The following is a 19065-nucleotide window of genomic DNA, read 5'->3' as shown; positions in this document are numbered from 1 at the left end:
ATATATATATATATATATATATATATATATATATATATATATATATATATATATATGAATAAATAAATATATAACTCATGTGATTTGAATAATAAAGCCGAACTATCAACGAACTGTAATTCAATGCAACGGACACCAAGATGTCCTTCTCCCCGACTTAATAATATACGAATTGGAACAACGTTCGGCTGTTCTCAATATTGTTCTTTAATCTTTTATCGTGTCGAATGCTGCATCAAATGTAATATAACATCGATTTCGCGCGCCTACAGAATTGCAACCGTTTCATATCGTATCCGCTGATTTTGCTAAGCTTCACGGTGCACTCGACTGATCGCAATCTATCTACAATCGATATTAGGAGGAATTTGCTAGAACATTGTTATAATTTTTTAAGTGTTATTAAATGTTATTAAATGTTGCGCTAGATTTCTTCGATAAATCGAAGACGGGAATCGCGCGGCTACGTAGTAATAAAATGTACATGCATAATCGCAAACCGATTATTTGCTACTCTAATTACCTTGTTAAATGTGCACATGTTGATTCGTGGAAAACATTTTTTTCAGTTGACTTTTTTCTATGTATATTAATGATCGCGAACGATTGCCAGCATGTACAGCGGTGGACTTTTTTGTTATAATCGCCTTTCCCCTTTTCTCTTTTTGCACTCTTGCGTTCGATTGTTACGTAATTTACAATGATTCGGAGAACAATCATTTACACTGATCAGTTAGATGAACACGCGTTAGATGACACGAGAATATAGTTTGTCATTTGGAACACTTTGTCGGTGACAGATAAACGAGAGAAGCATGGAAAACCGGTTTTAATGCATGGAGCGCTAATTCATTACTCCAGGAACCCCGTGCTCGTTCCAAGATTTATTGCTGACGTCAAAGTTCTTGCGCGAGCGTTAAATTATTCTTGTTTTTATTCAATATCTTTTCTTTTTTATAATATATTTCTTTAAAATCAATTATTTAAGATGAATCTGTAACAATGTTTCTGATTAAATCAATAAAAGAAATATTTCACCGATAATAAATAAATTCGACGAATATTCACTGATTTTTCGTGAAAATTTTCCCACACTTTACTGCTCTATCTTATATAATATTTCACTAATTTTATTACAAAATCTGTACACTACAAATTCGTTACACGTTATATCAAATCCAACTTTCTGCATTTCTGATATTACCAGCTTTAATTCGATTTACATGCAATGACACTGTGTTTGCAAATTGCCTCAAAGGTACAAACAATTGCTGCTATCAACTAATTCTTTCAGTGAGATTTTACTGATTGCAGTTATATACTTATAACTGAACCACCAGTTATCAGTATAGGATGTTAATGAACCATACGGATTGTTCATACTGTTTAATAAACACGACACTCCATCGTTATTAGCGTTTGCTTAACCACAGACTGCAAATTACTCCGTGAAGAAGAATAACTGTGACTTACAAATAATCATGTAGACATTACAAATTTGTTTTTAATATAAAAAATTGTCTGTGTTCACAGAAATAAATAAGGGAAATGAAGTAAATGTTTTACTAACGTTTTAGATAATTATGATTTTAAACGTTTTAAAATATTATGACTTTTTGGAATACATCAGTATTCATTTCACAACACAATAATATGAAACAAATGAAACATTTATTAGAAATAGATAATCTTACACTGTTAGATAACGTCTTGATTGAATGCAAGAGTAATCAACTTGTTTTACGTTTTAATCTGTCTTTTTTATATAAAAAAATAACAATGGAAACTTTCGGAGATGGTAGCTTTTTAATACAATTTTCAAAAAAGAGAAGAAAAAAATACAAAATTATTAATTAATTATACAAAATTATTAACATAATTTAAAAAATGAGATAAAATTGAATATCTATGATAAACGAAAGAAATGTTTCGAGATACACATGATTTTAGAATAAAATTTTGGAATATAAATTGCTAAACGCTTTTGCGATCGAGCAAAAGTAGACTCACTATTGAACGTTCTCAATGCGTTCATTACAATAGAGTAATTCTCTCTTACATGTATCAAATCGACACCGGAAATAAGCGAATTCCAAACTATCACGGTGAAACGAAGGAACGAGTGTAATTTACAACTGATAAATATTCATTAATAGTTACGTTAATGTCACGGCAATATTGTGCTCTTGACTTGACTTACTTGCGAAACCTAACGGAATATTTTTTATTAAATATTCATTGCGTATTATCTTGCTTTGCGATTCGATATGCGATATCCTCAAATGTATTTATATTTGTTATACCATATTAACGATGTATGAGGTTTGATAAAAAAATACGCGGAATTTTAAATTTTGCGGGCTGTATAATTCCAATTGTCACAATTATTTTTGTTGTGTTGGTATACTTGTCCTTGACGTATCTTGACATTGGTAGCCATATTGGATGCTTACTTTATTGTTGGCTGTCGAAAAGGTTACACGTGTTTTGGTATGCTCGGCGATTTTTAACTTGTGGAAAAAATGGAACAAAGAATTTGCATTAAATTTTGCATTAAATTTTGCTTTATGAATGGAATAAAGTGCGGTACCGTATTGGGAATGTTGAATGTTGCTTTTGGCGAATCTTCTATTAATAAAACAAGCATTTACAAGTGGTACAAACGTTTCCAAGAGGGCCGTGAAGACGTTGAAGATGACGAGCGCCCTGGACGCCCCAGCACATCAACAACCGATGACAACGTCGAAAAAGTGAAGAAAATGATTATGGACAATCGCCGAATCACTATCAGAGAGGCTGCTGATGATGTTGGCATATCATTTGGCTCATACCAAGCAATTTTTTCTGATGTTTTGAGCATAAAACGTGTGGCAGCTAAACGTCATACCGAAAATTGCGTTCCAGAAGTGCTTCGAAAATTGGAAAAAGCGCTGGCACAAATGTATTATATCTGATGGGGAATACTTTGAAGGGGACAAAATTAATATCGATGAATAAATAAAGATTTTTTGAGAAAATTCCGCGTATTTTTTTATCAAACCTCGTATTACTGAATGAAAAGTTCATCTAATCTCTCATACAAGGTGTGTCATTCTCTTTCTATATTTTGCTGTAACCGTAATGTTATTCGTATTGTATTCGGATTTCGTTCTTAGTTGTTAGGCATTTTAATATAACATCTCTGATATTGTCTGATATGGCTTCCATTTGCCATCCTTTTCATTTTAAATTTTGTTTTGATAAGAGCAGTCTTCAACTAAGGTGTGTGTGTGAAGTCACATAATTTCATGTATATTGTGTGTGTGTGAAGACATTTATTTTCTTCACTACTGTTGAAAATTCTCATAATTTATATTAATTAAAGAATTGCATACTCATAAAACACTAAAATGCATCTACTTCTATTACTACGAATTACGAAATGGAAATGTCAAACACAGTTTAAATCTTTCATTGTGATTGATTAATTAATTATTAGGTTTTGCCAATAATATAACTCACTTACGATGAAATATTAAATAAAAATATTACACAATATGCAGATATATTACATATAAAATATTATAAGAAAAGACGGAATTTATAAAATTATAAAATAATTAAATATAATTTACCTTTTACATATATTATTTTAGCTGACCGCTTTTTTCGTGCCGCTTGCTATTTCTTTCTTTTTCTTTCTCCTTCTCGGAGAAAGAAAATGGAGAAGAGCATTAGAAAAGAAAAGTTAAAATGCTAATTATTGAGAAACAATCTGTTAGCATAAATACCGCCGTTCAACTTCGATTTTAACTCTAGTAGTGGTCTCTAATGGAGAAATGAGTGACGCACACAAGAGTCTCTAAAGCGGAGGCAAACACTTGGTTCTTTCGACACCGCGAAGTATATTTTTCAGTTCGGCTTTGCATCTTGTCGTCTACGCATCGTATAATCGATTATATCGTAAATGAGGTCGTTGCGTAGCTAAATATTTTCTTCCCGCTCGTATCCTTTTTCTCGTTTTCTTCTGCCAAACGATAGAAATGTCATGCAGAGGCAGGGTTGGCTTAGCATTTCGAAAGTCTAACGCGCCTGCTGCTCTCCGTCGTGAATGTACTGAACCGTTTACTTCAGTAATTGATTTTTTTGATAAACGGAATCTTCTTATTTTGCTAACTACAGTTATTGTGCAAACTAAACTCCATACACGGCAAGACTCTACTTTCCTCCTACTGTAGAAAATAACTCATTTTTGCGTATCGCACTTTCAAGTTGTGCACACGTGAGAGACCTGCGTAATTCCTTGAGATCTCGAGGAGGAAATATGGATTAACTCTCATTGATCTCGTAAATGATGGTCGGCATTTGCGCCGACCAACTCCACGCAATAAAACTATTATTATTACTGCTATTATTATCAATTTCAGATCTGATCAATCTATATGCCCGTTAGATTAATATAGATTCATGTATTTGCAGAACATTATCTTAAAGTTTACAGGATATTTCCCTTTTTGTCCAATTGAATGTTTCCCTCTTTCTGAATCGAATGAATTTCGTACTGCGCGTTGGATACTAAACGAAAATTGAAGTAAAGTGTCGCGTCCCTCCTAACCGATTCTACATACGACGACAACGACGACAACGACGACGACGACAATGACGACGACCACGACGACGACGACTACAACGACAACAACGAAATTGCAACACTCGTTCAAATACCGAAGGCAAGTATGCAGAGAAAGCAGACATTTACTCGCCTCGTTCGTTCGTTCGTTCGCCTGCTCGCTCGCTCGTTCGTTCGCTTATTCGCTCACACGTGCTCGATTTGCTCAACGCTGAACAACCGGTGGCGGGGTTTTCTGCGATTGGTAAGTGGCGATCTTGGCCAATCTGATCGTCGGTACACGAACAATCGTTGCCTCGACGTCGAGGGTATCACGGCAGCAGCTGGTTTGTTTACCGTGGCTGGCCGACGGCGAGGGACGTCGCAATCACCGCGTCTCAAATTGTCGCAATCACGCAATTCGTCAATTAGAGCGTTTAATTACGCCCGTCGATTCTCGTGCTCGCTTTTCGTTCTTGATAACTTATTCTCATATTGCGCCATACACATGAAACGGCACAGTACGTCACCTTCCTCTATAACTTTCGAATTTTCACCGTCGAAGGTGTTGGAAGTTAGACTACGGGCGTCCCGTCGAAATGAGCTTTGATTTGAACAGTACAGAATGGAATGGAAAGTGTCGCGTCTGTCGCATATTCGTCATTTGTCGTCAGTTGTAACAGCGAGTGACCGATCACTCTTGAGACTGGTCAGGACACCGCGACGCATCGCGACCAGTGTCGTGTCTGAGACCAATGTCCGGTCTGGATTTTTCGGAATAAAGAAGAAGAGAAAGAAAGATACATGGGTGATGACATCGGTGATTCTATGATTAGATGCCAGCAATAACATAGGCCGATTTCATCGAACGCGCTCTCATCTTCGTCGGTTGACCCGTATTCGCCGCTTGGTTGGCATAAAAGAGCGTAAAAGTGAGGTAAAAGTAAAACACGCCGGCATGCTCGCCGATATGCGCTCGAGTGTGTAAGCGAACGCGCATTTTGTGAGTTTCCTCGCAAAAATATGCCGCATCCTGCGATGGGAAGCGACAGGTTTCACAATCCAACCTCGGGATCGGAATACACGGGTCGAAATAATCACTAGGCGATCGATTTCGGATGGAAAAGATTAAAAAGAAAGTAGAGATTCGCTCGGTCGCGGACGTTATCCGCGATGTAAACAAATTTTCTGTGTGGGTAGAAGTTATTACGCACGGGAAAAAAGTGATGAAATTAACGAGACTTTGTTTGAACGAACAAAATTCGCTTGAACAAAATTTGGTCGATTGAACAAGTTTCTACAGTTACACTGCGATTAGGGTTATCGATTTAATGATTGCGATTTAGTCAGTAACGCAATCGACGCAACTTATTATTGCACTAACGCGTAATTTGTTCAATAAATACAATATTTTTTTTTTAAGTCGTGTGACTGCCGATTTTGTTGATTCAACTGCTTCTTTGCCCAGTGTGGGATTTGACGTGACTAATTGTTTGAACTCGGTTGGACAACGTGTGACGCCATCATGGCGGCAATGTTATCGATGGATTTGGGTATCAGCTTTAACGTGAATTCGAGTCTTATTTTAAAGATATATTTTTATTGTCTAGTTGACAAAAACACTCTTCTTTTGTATGTTATATTCTGAAAATTGCAAAAAATTGTATATGAACGATGTAAGAGATACTAGGTGTTTAAAAAGCAAAAATCTTCTTATTTCGGAGAAGTATGTAGTCTGTATTTCTCACTCATCTGACCTAGAATAAACATTATACATTTATTAACTTGTATGATTCATTATTTCTTGATATGAGCGTTGATAAGATCAAAAAATTCTTACTCTGTTATATTGGTAAACGAAATAATCGATTATATTATAAAAAGTATAAATTCATGGAAATAAATGTTTGAGTAAATAAAACCTTAAAATACACGCGAGAAAATATTTTTATTGAATATTGAAATTTGCTCACTTAAAAATCAAAACAACAAAAGCGATCAGAATTAAGAAGGTGCTGGATAAAGTGTTGATATCCAACATAATGCAGTTCGAATTGTTTCTCTACTTGTCAGCACAGAATTGCAAATACTTTTACAGAGTGAAAGTACAAATGTCAATGTATGGAAAGACAAAGTATTGTGTCAAAATAAAAAATGTTTTATGTTCACAAAATTCTTTTTGTTTCTAAGGACGTGTACAAAGCGTTAATTTTTCAGATATATTTCTCTTTACACGTGTTCATTTACTTGTACCTATTTATTTTCATGTCAAAGAGCGGAATTTCTCATGCGTTGCCGCAGCCCATATGTTGCCGTAGCTGACAATAATTCATGTTCGTATGGATAATTTATACCTTATTACAATAGCTATTAGAACGAGGCGATAACATGGTTGCGAGATATATCATTGCTTAATTAAGTAATAATTAAGTAATAAACACGAGTTGCACTATCTATTGTGCTATTACTTTCTTATCTTTGAATCTAATAGTCGCATTATGTTAATCGGCCCAAAAGGTGTTGATTAACTTGAATTCGTTATCGAGAAATGAAAGTGGCGTACTTTCTCTACGTCTACCGAAAAATTGCTCGCTCCTCGTCCGCGAGTCGACTTCATCTCGGTTTACAGTAGCAGCGACTGCAGACGCCATTGGCAAGTTGATCGAATTGCTGCTATTTTAACGACGCCCGTCGCAGAGTGTCTGATTTGTGCGGTGAAGGTTTGTGATTTATCGTCCAAAGCAGGAAGACAATCGCGGCTATGATTTTCATCTGCAGAAACGGTCTTACGTGTTGCACAAATGCGTGTATGTGGTACAGTGAAAGCACGCAGTGGATTACACGCGTAGTGCATCGCAGCACTTGGTGTCACTTTCGGAACGCCTCGCGAATCAGTTCTCTCGCGAGTATATCGCCCGAGAGACCAACGGTGCTCGCTGATCAGACCAGTATAAGGGTGCTGATCGTACAGATTGATTTGTTTCCAATTGCTGCGGAAAATCGATGAGATTCCAATTAGCGCAGAGACCGAGAAGGAAGGCTGCGACAAATTGTCAAGACCGTAGACAGGTCGCGCCGTGCAACGGTATGGTTTGTAGCGGTCAGCCAGTGACTGGATCGGAACGATCGTTTCGCCGATCGTTAAATCCAGAGAGAACGCGAGATCGTTTACCTCTGACATGCGCGCTTTGGGAGCATGTCTGGAAATTGAGCGACGACTCACCGTTTAATGGCAGTGACATAATCGGTCATGCTTCGAGCGAACGACCTTGAAGGTGCAAACGTTTCTGCTAGTCTCAGACTTGTCTGATCGCTTCTCATCTGGCTGGGAGTTTTTTTCTTTTTTTCCTCTCTCTCTCTTTCTCTTTTCGATGCGATCTTCTACGACACGCTCGCGATTTCTCTTGTGGCCTTAATAACATGGCTCAGCTGATGATTCTTTCTTCTATCCTTTCTCCTATATACGACGGTATCGCACTCAAGGTTCTCGTTGGCGAGTCGGAAGGAAGGGATGCTCGGAGATGCTGAGGAAATCACGAGTGAACCCGTAAGAGTTCGAGCACGTTTTTCTCGCGTATGCAAATGAAGGTGCAATAGTCGCGATTGCAAGCGGTGCAGCAGCAATAACAACAGCAATCGCAAATCGCCGCGCGATCAAGTAAAAGGCAGTAATTGACAACTGCTGCTTTTACACTCTTTTTTTGTCTCTCTACTTCCTTCTTGCTGTAAATAATGCTGGCAATTACTACTTTCTTCGGCGTCTTTCCTCTGATGTTGTTTCAAACGCATCGAAATTGCAGGAAATGCAGTATTTACGCTTAAACGGCTCTTTACAAATGTATCGTGTTTTGCAGAACGTAGGATTGGTTTGTCTCGTCGTATTAGATGACGTGTCGTCCAAAATTTGTTGAGATTTGTGGAAATCTGAGCGTGGTTGAAATTTAAAATCAAACGCACTTTTTTAACAATTCATCTAACGAGGAGATCTTTCTTTCAAGTGAGGAGATCGATCTTTCAGATGTACAAGATTAATTTTGCGTCGTTCAAATTCTTGGTCATCATATAAATACATCAACAAAGATTTTTTAATAAAAATATTGCAAAGTATGTATGTACTCTTTCAAAAATCTATTAATTAGGCAAATTAGTGAGATTAATTAGACAAATAATATTCAACAATACCGTCACCAGACGGTAAACAAAAAATTTGTTTATATCTGGAGCAATTTTAGACTAATTTAGAGAGAGTTCAAGGGAGAAGAAGATTTAGGTTAGTGCGAGCAAATTTTCAAATCAATCTTCCTTACACAGGAGATCGGTAAGCTTTCTATTCACTGTCAAGTACAGATCTTTTCTCAGGCGCGATCGCATGGGTGGGTATACTTTGTGGCAAAGAAAATTGTATGCTTCGCTGATTCACGTTGTAAAAAAGCGTGCAACTACCGCTTGCAACCTCACTATTTATCTTTATATCGCCTCGCGAACTCGAAGTGGCACAATAATTAATTACATGTATAGTCGCGGGGAGTCGCAATTATTTTTGTCTGTTACCGAATATTATTGGCAGATCAGGAAAAATGTGAACTACAAAATTTGAGTTGGAATTTCGAGTCACTTATTACACTTATTAACTTATAGAACACTATAACACTTATTAACTTTAATTATAGTTTGAAGGATCAATATATAAGTAATGCACATAAAAACTGAAATCCTATTTAGTCTCTAAGAAACGAAAACGCATAAAATGCCATTTGTAAGTTCTAAAGAGAACCTCTCGGCAAAGCTAGTAGGTTAAATCGAATCATCAGAGGTTGATATAAGCTTTAGAGTCAAAGTAAATGTTGAGTGGTATATTGAGGAAAGTGGAATCAAAATTTCGACTCGGGTTGACTTGGAAATAAGTCAATTTGTACTCTTCATACTTCTATATTTCGCACCAATCTAATTATACACAATCGCTCTAATGATTTTTCGCCTTTGGTAAAAAGGAATAAAATTTAGCGACGCATTCGACATTGAAATCATTTTGTGATAAGATTTTGAACGTCACGCAAATTTGAGTTGGAACTTTCCGAGTGGAAATTTTAACCCTACTTTCGACCCGAACTTTTTAACACTTATTAACTTCAATTATATTTTGAAGAATCAGTGTATATGTAATACACATAGAACCTGAAGTCCTACTTAGCGTTTATGAGTACAAAAGAAAACGCACAAAATGCCATTTGTAAATTCTAAATAGAATCTCTCGACAAAGCTAGTAGGCTGAATAGAATACACAGAGATTGATATAAACTCAGAGTGTCAAAGTAGATGTTAAATGAAATATTGAGATCGTCACACAAAAAGGCTAGCCTTCCGATTTCTTCTACGTGCCATTCACTTTTCGCTGACAATTTGTACAAGGCTGTTTACGTGCTAAAAGCTATAAAGTGTTTTACTAGGTTACACAGTCGACAATGTACGCGTTCTTTCTCTCTCTCCCGCATATTTTTATAAAAATAATTCTTGCAAATAAATGTGTGTCAATAGCACTCTGTTGTGTCATTAATTACGACACGTCAAGCCACTTATTTGATATTTATATCAAAGTATAAAATACAAAAAAACAATCCGAATGTTACAAGGCTAATAAGGTTCACTGTGTTCCAAGATCAAATGTTACATTAGTGATGTACTTTTGTTAATGTAACGAGGGCAAAAAAGCGACTTCAACTATTATACATGGAAATTAAGGCAAGTCTTCGTGAATATGCTAATCGAAATGAATTGAGCACTTTTAGAAAACAAATCACATTTTATATATAAATCAATTACACACATAAGTATTTCTTTTTCTTGTATGTAATTCTAATCGTATATTTTACATAATTTTCTCTCATACATAAAGAATCTTTTTAAGTGATATTTTAATTGAAACAATAGAGTGGCAGACGGGTCACTTAAATACGAGTGATTTTGCGCTCTTAGAATGGAATATTCACTCTAAGTCGACCGAATATTCTCACTCGAAGTTAAAGAGTGTCCACCGGTGTAAGAATGAATTTGTTCACTTGGAGTCCACTGTAAGTTTGAACGAAACATTCAATCTTATGGTTCTGATTCGTTATCAGTATTTTCGCTATCATATTACGAGTGAATTTGCGTTTGCTTTGACTGATATATTATTCCAAGAACTTAAGAGAAATTCAATTTTATCTTTCATATATTTATAACATACTCATATCTATATAATCTTGTATAATCTTACACGTAGATAAGAATCACGAATAAGAGTGTGTGTGTAGGAATATGCGACGCTAATGTACATGTCCTTGTTAATGATCGTGCAAAAATTAATATTCCTTGTTTGTCTCATGACACATGTGCTTCTGTCGGAGAAGTGTCTTGCGAGTGCCATTTACGTTAGAAGGTTGACGTGTACGCGGTTTGTAAACGGGAAACAAGGTACGTATTATGGAATTCTTTGGAATCGATTTCGATCAGAATATTACCGTTACCTAGTTTATTGTCTTTTCTAGAGAGAACGGAATTATTCCGATCGGAATCGGTTGCGAAGAGTTCTGTAATACGTGCCGAGGCCGGCTTGTCAGCGAGTTAAATTACACAACTTTCTTAATATGAATGACGTAACGGTGACAGTAGCTACCAATTGTTCGTGGTGCAGAGAAGAGAGAGAGAGAGAAAAAGAGCAGACAGCTGGACCGGTAAAAGTCCCGGCGGGCTTTGGTCATCTAGCCGGGGGGATTTGCCCCACCATCATTGACCGTGTTGCGACAGTGGGTCTAAACTCCCTAACGCCCGTTTGCACCCCACTTCCTTCATCCGTTTGGTGCGCAGGTGGAAAGCACCAGTATACTTCATACGAAGCGATTGATCGTTCAGTCCATAGAAAACATCGTATCACGCGAGATCGATCAGCCGCGAAGTATATTTCGTAGATTGCGGTAGAGAAGAATCTCCTTTCCCTTTCTTTCTCTCCCTTGAGTATCAGTTAGTGTAGCTCGGTGATCACTCCTCTCGTCTAATCGTTCTTCCCGCTCTCATCGAGAGAATCGGCGGCTCCCATATCGCGAGATAGCACGCAGATCGTCATTCGGTGAGGAGGAGTTCGTTGCTACCGCAAAATCGTCGTGTACGCGACAGAACCACCGACTGTTTTCCCTATACGAGACCGGTGTGACGGGACCCACAAGATCAAAGGCAGCAAACACCAGGGGGAGGATCAGAGGCGACTTCGGACGCAACGTGCGGACGATCCTCAGCGATCTAGGATGAATTAGTGGGTCTCGTCGTGACGTGATAACGCGAGTCAATTTTGAAAGGTAAGCCTCGCCTACCGGCGACACGTGATAAACTCGTTGCTCTTTGGTGATTATTTTTCTGCTCGATTTGCAAAATGACCCAAAGGGGACCGGGAAGCGGTCACGTTTTGTGTGACTAACACACAGGAAGTTGGTTCTTGTTGATGTTCACTGCCGGATCAGTATTTCCTGAATGAAAGTGTCGCGTTTCATGTAACGATACATTCCCGCCTTCGTCAAGATTTCACTATTTCGAGCGTTCTTACTCGCGAATCGCTAGGAAAAGAAATGAAAATAGTCCTACCATTTTGTTTTCCTCTTTTGCTTTTTGGCTTAACGTAAGATTTAACGAGCCTCGCGATCTACACGATCTCGTTTCCTTCGTGATCTTCCCAATGATAACAATACGGAACAATGTTGGCGAGGAGATTTGTGAACAGCGTGAGTGCGACTTGCGTTTGCAATCAAAGCTTTAATTGTTTCTGGATTTCCCGTAGTAATTACAGGTCAAGCTCGTCGATGACACGACTTCTTGATGCTCATATCAGCTGGTGTTCGGAGAAATGATAATCGAGCATAATTAAATAAGAGCAGAAGCGAGGTGTGAGAGTGAAACTTGGAAAACGGAATCTTGCCAGAGGCGAATAAAAGCGAGTAAAAGCATTGCGAAATTTCATCGTTGGTTCAACGCTTTCACTGTGGATTTTTCTCAGTTTGAATTGGAATCTTATTGGTCTGGACCTTTTCAATTTCAGCTCGATAAAGCCGGCTGAAATGATATAGGATAGAAACGCAGCGCACACTTGTGATGTGGAATGCGAGCGTTCTTCCTACCCAATATAGCCGGCAGTGAAAGCATTATAGAAAAAAAGAAAAAGATGTCTCGCATTATGCCAGTGCGTAACTCTAGCGGCATTAGACGGCATTCTTGTCGGTAGGTAGGTTATTCTGCTCTCTAATGACGGGCAGGAGGACGAGTCAGAAAGGGAAATAGACCGGCGAAGCTGTTGGGAATTGTTTTGCCTTGTTTTGTGTCGAAAATTTAAATTCTTTCGAACTGGCAACAATATTGCCACTTGTCATTGTGAAAATGTATTACATAAATTCTTCGCGAGTGCCTAAAGCACAGCTAGAGATAAAGGATGAGTATGGAACTCTCGTCAAGTATACGACGTACCTATTTTCGATGCGATCGAACGGCGCGCGGCGGATACCGTCCAATTATTCTTCTTTCGAACATTAACTTTCGTTCGAATCTCGTGTGAGCGGTCGCTGTGGGCAGCAAATATCATGAAAGAATATCCCACTTCCTCAGTGTAGATCAATTATCTCGTCTGTTCCGCATCGTGGAACTTTCATTTCGGATATTCGTAAGAGAGCGAGTCGGATTTTATATTTTCATCGCGGTGAGTATTATGATTGATCTATGTATATAACCGCGTAGAGCATACAATTATTTAACGGCAATTTCATTTATTAATATAATCGAGAGTGGTAATTACCCCGACAGAACGAGTGCAGTTGTGTCAGTTTCAATAGTTGACGCTACCAAGAGCGAATTTGACTCGTGTACTTTCGATCCCACGAGAGCAACTTCAATTCTACCGCCGAAGTTCCGGTATAGAGCCTGTTATTAGTCCGACTTATCGATATCTTGATATCGCCGCAACTAGTTTCCAATGTCGGTTGCTTCTAAGTTAGATGCAACGAGGTCGTTTTGTTTCTTAAATCATAAAATCTCACAATTTTTTTGAGATGCGCAAGTTATCTTCGCCAGGTAATTAAAGTGTTCTGTTATTTACTGCAAGTATTATCAGCAGCGTTCCGAAATAGGTTATAGTGCACTGTGAAAGCACTTCGACGAGTTTGTGACGTCATGAATTTTGATATCACTTCCTGTTGCGGTTACTGTAGCTGGAGAAGTAAAGCAGCGGCAGTAAGGTGATGCGTTTCCATTTATCACCTTGCAACACCTCGACAGTGCTCAAAGTTAAAGCGGAACGCTACTAGCAGTATACTGTCATGACGTCATAGCGTCAGTACTCGCAGTAAAAGGAACGCACTCTTAGATGTAAGGGAAAGAAATATTGTTGCGATTCTACAGTTTTGTCTGGCGCCTTGCATTATCATCGCGACTTGCATGCAAATGCGCCGAACGTCTCGTAACTGTACATTTCACATTTCACACTTGCTTATATTTGCGCTAATTATTACGTAGTACGGAACGTATAGAGAGTTGGCGCGTGCAATGCATTTACTAAAGCAAAAAGCGCGCGCAAAAGAGCAAGACGTCCTCAGATAAAAATCACAAGAATGAATGAACAGAGAATTTCTACATGGGAGAAAAAAATGTGGTTAGATTAACCAAATGTTTCATGAAATATGAATGGATTAGAAATTCTGGTTCAAGCTACCAGAATTTAGAGTTCCAGTTAACGAATTTAAGTTTCTGATTAAACAAAACTCGCAACTGTTCGAACAACTTTGTGACAGCATCGACAGGAATTCTGATCTAGTTTCATCAGAACACCAGACATTCGCTTGATCTCAATCAGAATTTTTTTCCGTGTAACATTCTGAAATAAATTTGGCTGATTGGAGAATTTGGTACTATTTTGCGCGATTTTGCATGTTAGAGGGAGAAATATCGTTGACAAAACGGTTAATTTTTTGCTAATTTCCTATAGCTATGTTCAGACTTAAGCAAGGCGTAATGACTTTTCTGAAAAGAAACATCAGTAGGGAGGCGAATTTACTCACGATTGATATAGTTTTTACGCGATACTTTTATGAAAACTTGCTGCGTCACAAATCTTTTCTGGAATCCAAGAAAATCCACGTTCTAATACACTAATTTAAAACTTCGGAATGTCGAATCAATTAAGTCGCTCACACTTCTCAATCTTCTTCCATTTGATCGCATCATCGATTAATTATGCGACGAGACGTTGAAACGAATATATGAATTGTATTTTTTTTATGAGATTGCAAGTTTCACTGTCGTTGATGTCCCTCGGTACAGCAACATGTTCGATCATATGGACGGATGTGCGCGTATACATACGAACGTATGCACGCGATTGCATGCATGAATGTCGTGAACGCTCGTTTGCTCTATTGCACGTGAACCTTCGGATAGTGGTTTATATCGACGGTGAAATGGCTGACGGGAAGAAAGCGTAGCAGGAAACCAATGACATGTTGTTACGTTGGTCGACTTTAACTGGTAAGACAACATAAGTGATCCTGAATGCACGCGGTCGCAAGGTTGATACCGCAAGAGCCGCGCGACTACATCGGAATTACGACGCGCTCGAATATTTTGATTTTTTACATGATTCGGTTGCAGTGGCAATACTTTGTACAATATGTGTGCAAGTAAATGTGCACACGCACACCCATGTGTTTGTCGCGCGAAAATATTTCAAATAGTGATTCGATCGATTCTCAAATTATATTAAATATAAAAATTGCTTTAGTTATAAATGTGGAAAAATGAAAATGCACTGAGAAAAAAAGAGTATCTAAAAAAAAATAAAAGATATTTAATAAAATTTTAATAAAAGATTTATTCGGTGAGAAAACCGACAATATATTTACTTAAATTTAACTTCTCTTGTTTAAATGGGATAAACAATGAATGCTTCGTGAAAAGTTCTGCTTTTAAAGCTCCTGGGTACTCGTCCATTTCTCTTCAATAACATCTGAACACACACATTTCCCTTTGTTCTAATAATCAATAATTTTCTACTAATCAATAATTGCTATGTTGTTATGTTGCTAATAATCACCGGATAAATATTTAATACAACATAGTTCGATAATATCGGAAATTCAACCGATGAGGTTTGATAGAATCATTCGTCATTATATGAGCGATAAAATATATGCACTATTTTATGCAAATATTAACATTTGGCATATTTTAGCATTGTAAATTTGTCGCATAAAATTTTAAATTATTTTTTAAACTAATGCTAAGCAAAAGTTTAATTTAAATTTAAAGCTCGCGAAAGGATTTATTACAGAAATTTTCGAATATAGTAACAAATATACTCAAGTTGTATAACGCCGTTATACAACTTGAGTTTAAGCTTGAGTTTAAAATTAAAAGCAAAACATTTGAAGTTTAATATTTCAAACGTGTTTCACCACGTAACGTCACATAATTATTCATAATCGTGAAGTGTGCAAAATACGAATTCGTGCGCGCACGAATATGTAAAGTCTACATTCTGGTATATACGCAGAACAATGTAAAGCGATGAGTGCGTTAAATTTAAATGAACGATACGACGAGGCACGACAGACAATAATGAAACTAATGTTTGTGTGAAGTATACTAATTAATAGTCCGTTCGATCTCGAGTGTTAAGTTATCATCCAAAGTGCGCATTTAAATATTTGTTATTTTATTTTGCTTTTGTTGTCGCAAAAATGGACAGCATTAAATGGACATAGTTAAGTTTCCTATTGAGTTTCTGATTTATTTTGCATAAGTAGAGACTTAGTCAGTTGAATTTTAACCTTAGCCGACGTTTACGGGAACGAACTGACAACGACTTCTCCATGTGTAAAGTACAAACCGCCGCGATCGGACCATTTACCTGGCAACTCGGCAACATCATTGCGTCATCGAAAGTCATCATTCTTTCGTCGGAGATTTATTGGCTGCCACGTCGCGTTGCGACAAGTTTTCTATTATTTTTACGATCAGCGTTGCACATCATCTTTTACGATACTGCACCGAGGATGCCGCTCATTCGTCCACATCGTCCTCCCTTCGCCGTGAAATTGCAACGCGTGAGGTGACGCCAGCGCCTTTCTAGTAGCCGTCTCTGCGGTCGAAAAATCGCGGCTCTATAATTTGGCAATTGCGCGCTGTCACGAAAAACATGGTCGGATATCGGTGGCTTTAGCATGAGAGTGACAACGGTAATTACCTGGAACGGGTTTCCTTTGATTGCAATGTCGAGGTTTCCGATCATTTTCGATTTTTCGCCTATATCTCTTTTAATTTCCGTCATTATCATTAGGGCCTTATTATCGCTGAAGGCCTATTGCGACGCGGACGGGAATAAACGTCTCATTTTATCTAAGCATTCCGTAAATCTCGCGGACGGTGTCTCGCGCTCGGTAACGAGCCGGGAGAAAATACGGTCAACATTTCGATATTAGTTTAATGATCTCCCCGGGAGGAATCGCAATGCGTAGATTCGTATTCGCGAGATGCACGATGCTTGACTCTACGACCGTGAAATTACGGGATAACGCAACGCCAACAGGCACGACGAAATGACGTTGTATGTATAGCGGCGATGAAATTGCACGTCCGAGTAATCCTCTCTCATAATAATAATCTCAACGGACAGTTGTCGTAAGGAACACAAAGAGAACTGTTAATAAGATGTCGTTTAAAACTGTCGTTGAAATGTTTCATCGTCTTTAGCTGGAATCGCACGATTTCATACCTTCTTATATACATGTTGATCGGCAATTTAGCTTACTGTATGAATCGCTATTGGGCGCTTGAATATTTATGCAGTGAACTGAGCTTGCCGGAGTCAGTATACGTAAACAGTCAGTGTACGTAAACAGACATAAAATAATGTATCATACGATTCTAACTTGTCGGGGTCAGCATGCATATGTAAACAGACTTAAAATAGTGTGTCATGCGATCCTAGCTTTATATAACGCGATATGTAGTATAAAGCGCTACCAATATTACGTCAGGAAGAATCTAACTTATTAAGAATTAATGGGATGATTTCCCATTGATTTCTTGTGCATCTAATTAGATTGCATCATACATTTAATTCCACAGCTATATGTTGGTTATTTTGTATATATCTTCATTTCTTGAGTTTAACCGCGTATACAAAGTATACCTTGTATATCTTTCAACTCTATACACAGGATATCCTATGTCGAATTGTACGTAATAAGAGAGCGTGCTCTTAGAATCAATTTAAACCGAAAACTTCCTATAAAAAACATAGATTAAAATTTATAATTGTTACCTAGGCACAAGCGTTTAAAACTAATAATTGAGCCACAATTTTGTAATTGCTTTATTATTGAGAAGAAAAAATTTAAGACATAAATTAAACAATATAAACCAAACATTATAAAGATTAAAATTAATTATTGAGTAAAAATAAATGTCACAAAAATTGTTCAAATTGACATCCTTCGACTCTATCATACGTCACGTATTAGGATTTAAAAATGGACAGAGTAGTGACACGAAGAACCTTGTGATTGTCTTTTTGATAAAACCTCGTGATTTCTTATCTGCCGACATGCGTCATTAATACGTATTAATACAGGTCTGGTGTCCACTGGCTTCTTTCAGAAGACCGAGAAAGGTAAACCAGATCTAGTTCAGCCTAGAACGTCTGTGTGTAACTATGGTGAATTTTATGTGTGGTTGTAGGAAGTTTCTTGCTTAAATTGATCCCAGGAATACGCTCTTTCAATATATTTCAGGGACGATAATAAAAATAATATTTTATTTGTCAATTGCTTTCTATCCTTCAACGAATTATTTTTTCATCGATTCATCAGTATTTCTTTGTTTCTTCATTTTTTCATTTTTCATCAATTGATATACGACAGTCCAAAGTATTCTGTCCCCTCCGCTTAGCTCCACTTTAGCTCTTTGAAATGAATGTTTCGCTCTCAAAAGGCTAACAATAATAATTTACGTGTCGCTATATATAATTTTATAATTCATATATATTAATTTGCATATATTTTTTAATGAAATTACCACTATTAATGACTCGTTGCATTGGCTGAATGTCGAAATATCGAAACAAACGAGAACTACGCGAGATATACGGCCGGAAGTGGCCGGATTTCTGTGGTTTGATCGGGAAGAAAAGCTAAGAGTAACTGGGACCTCGAATGATTAATCGTCGCGGTAGAATACACATAGACATAATTCATCGTAGCCTTTTATCATGTCGCGCAAGATAAATTTCTCAAGATGCGAGGTATATATCCGTCCCTGAACGCCGCTGGTCAGTAAACCCGCGTTGTGCGGCAGACAGTGTAAACGCATTATGAGCGAGAGGTGCATGACTTACTTGCAAACCGGTATTCGAGCCCTCCGGATCAGCGTGGCACAGAAACACGCTGCGCGGCAGGAAGAGCAACCGGTGA

General features: G+C 37.7%; 1 protein-coding gene across 2 annotated transcripts in view; it reads left to right on the top strand.

The window, feature by feature from the left end:
• Window positions 1–19065, top strand: part of LOC116844895 (elongation of very long chain fatty acids protein AAEL008004) — a 54097-nt gene that overhangs the window by 19885 nt on the left and 15147 nt on the right. The window contains exon 1 of one of the 2 annotated variants that reach the window (XM_032817021.1): window positions 10476–11916. The exons of the other annotated variant lie outside the window; for it this stretch is intronic. The gene's annotated coding sequence lies outside the window, so the exon portion shown is untranslated. Of the gene's footprint in view, window positions 1–10475; window positions 11917–19065 lie in introns of those variants that run through there. 2 annotated transcript variants of the gene reach the window in all.

Source organism: Odontomachus brunneus, unplaced genomic scaffold, assembly GCF_010583005.1.
Source record: "Odontomachus brunneus isolate Ranch 3 - 2012 unplaced genomic scaffold, Obru_v1 Obru_scaffold_047, whole genome shotgun sequence".
In the NCBI taxonomy this organism is placed as follows: domain Eukaryota; kingdom Metazoa; phylum Arthropoda; class Insecta; order Hymenoptera; family Formicidae; genus Odontomachus; species Odontomachus brunneus.
The sequence above is the reverse complement of the archived record's forward strand: the minus strand, read 5'-3'. Positions and strand labels throughout refer to the sequence as shown.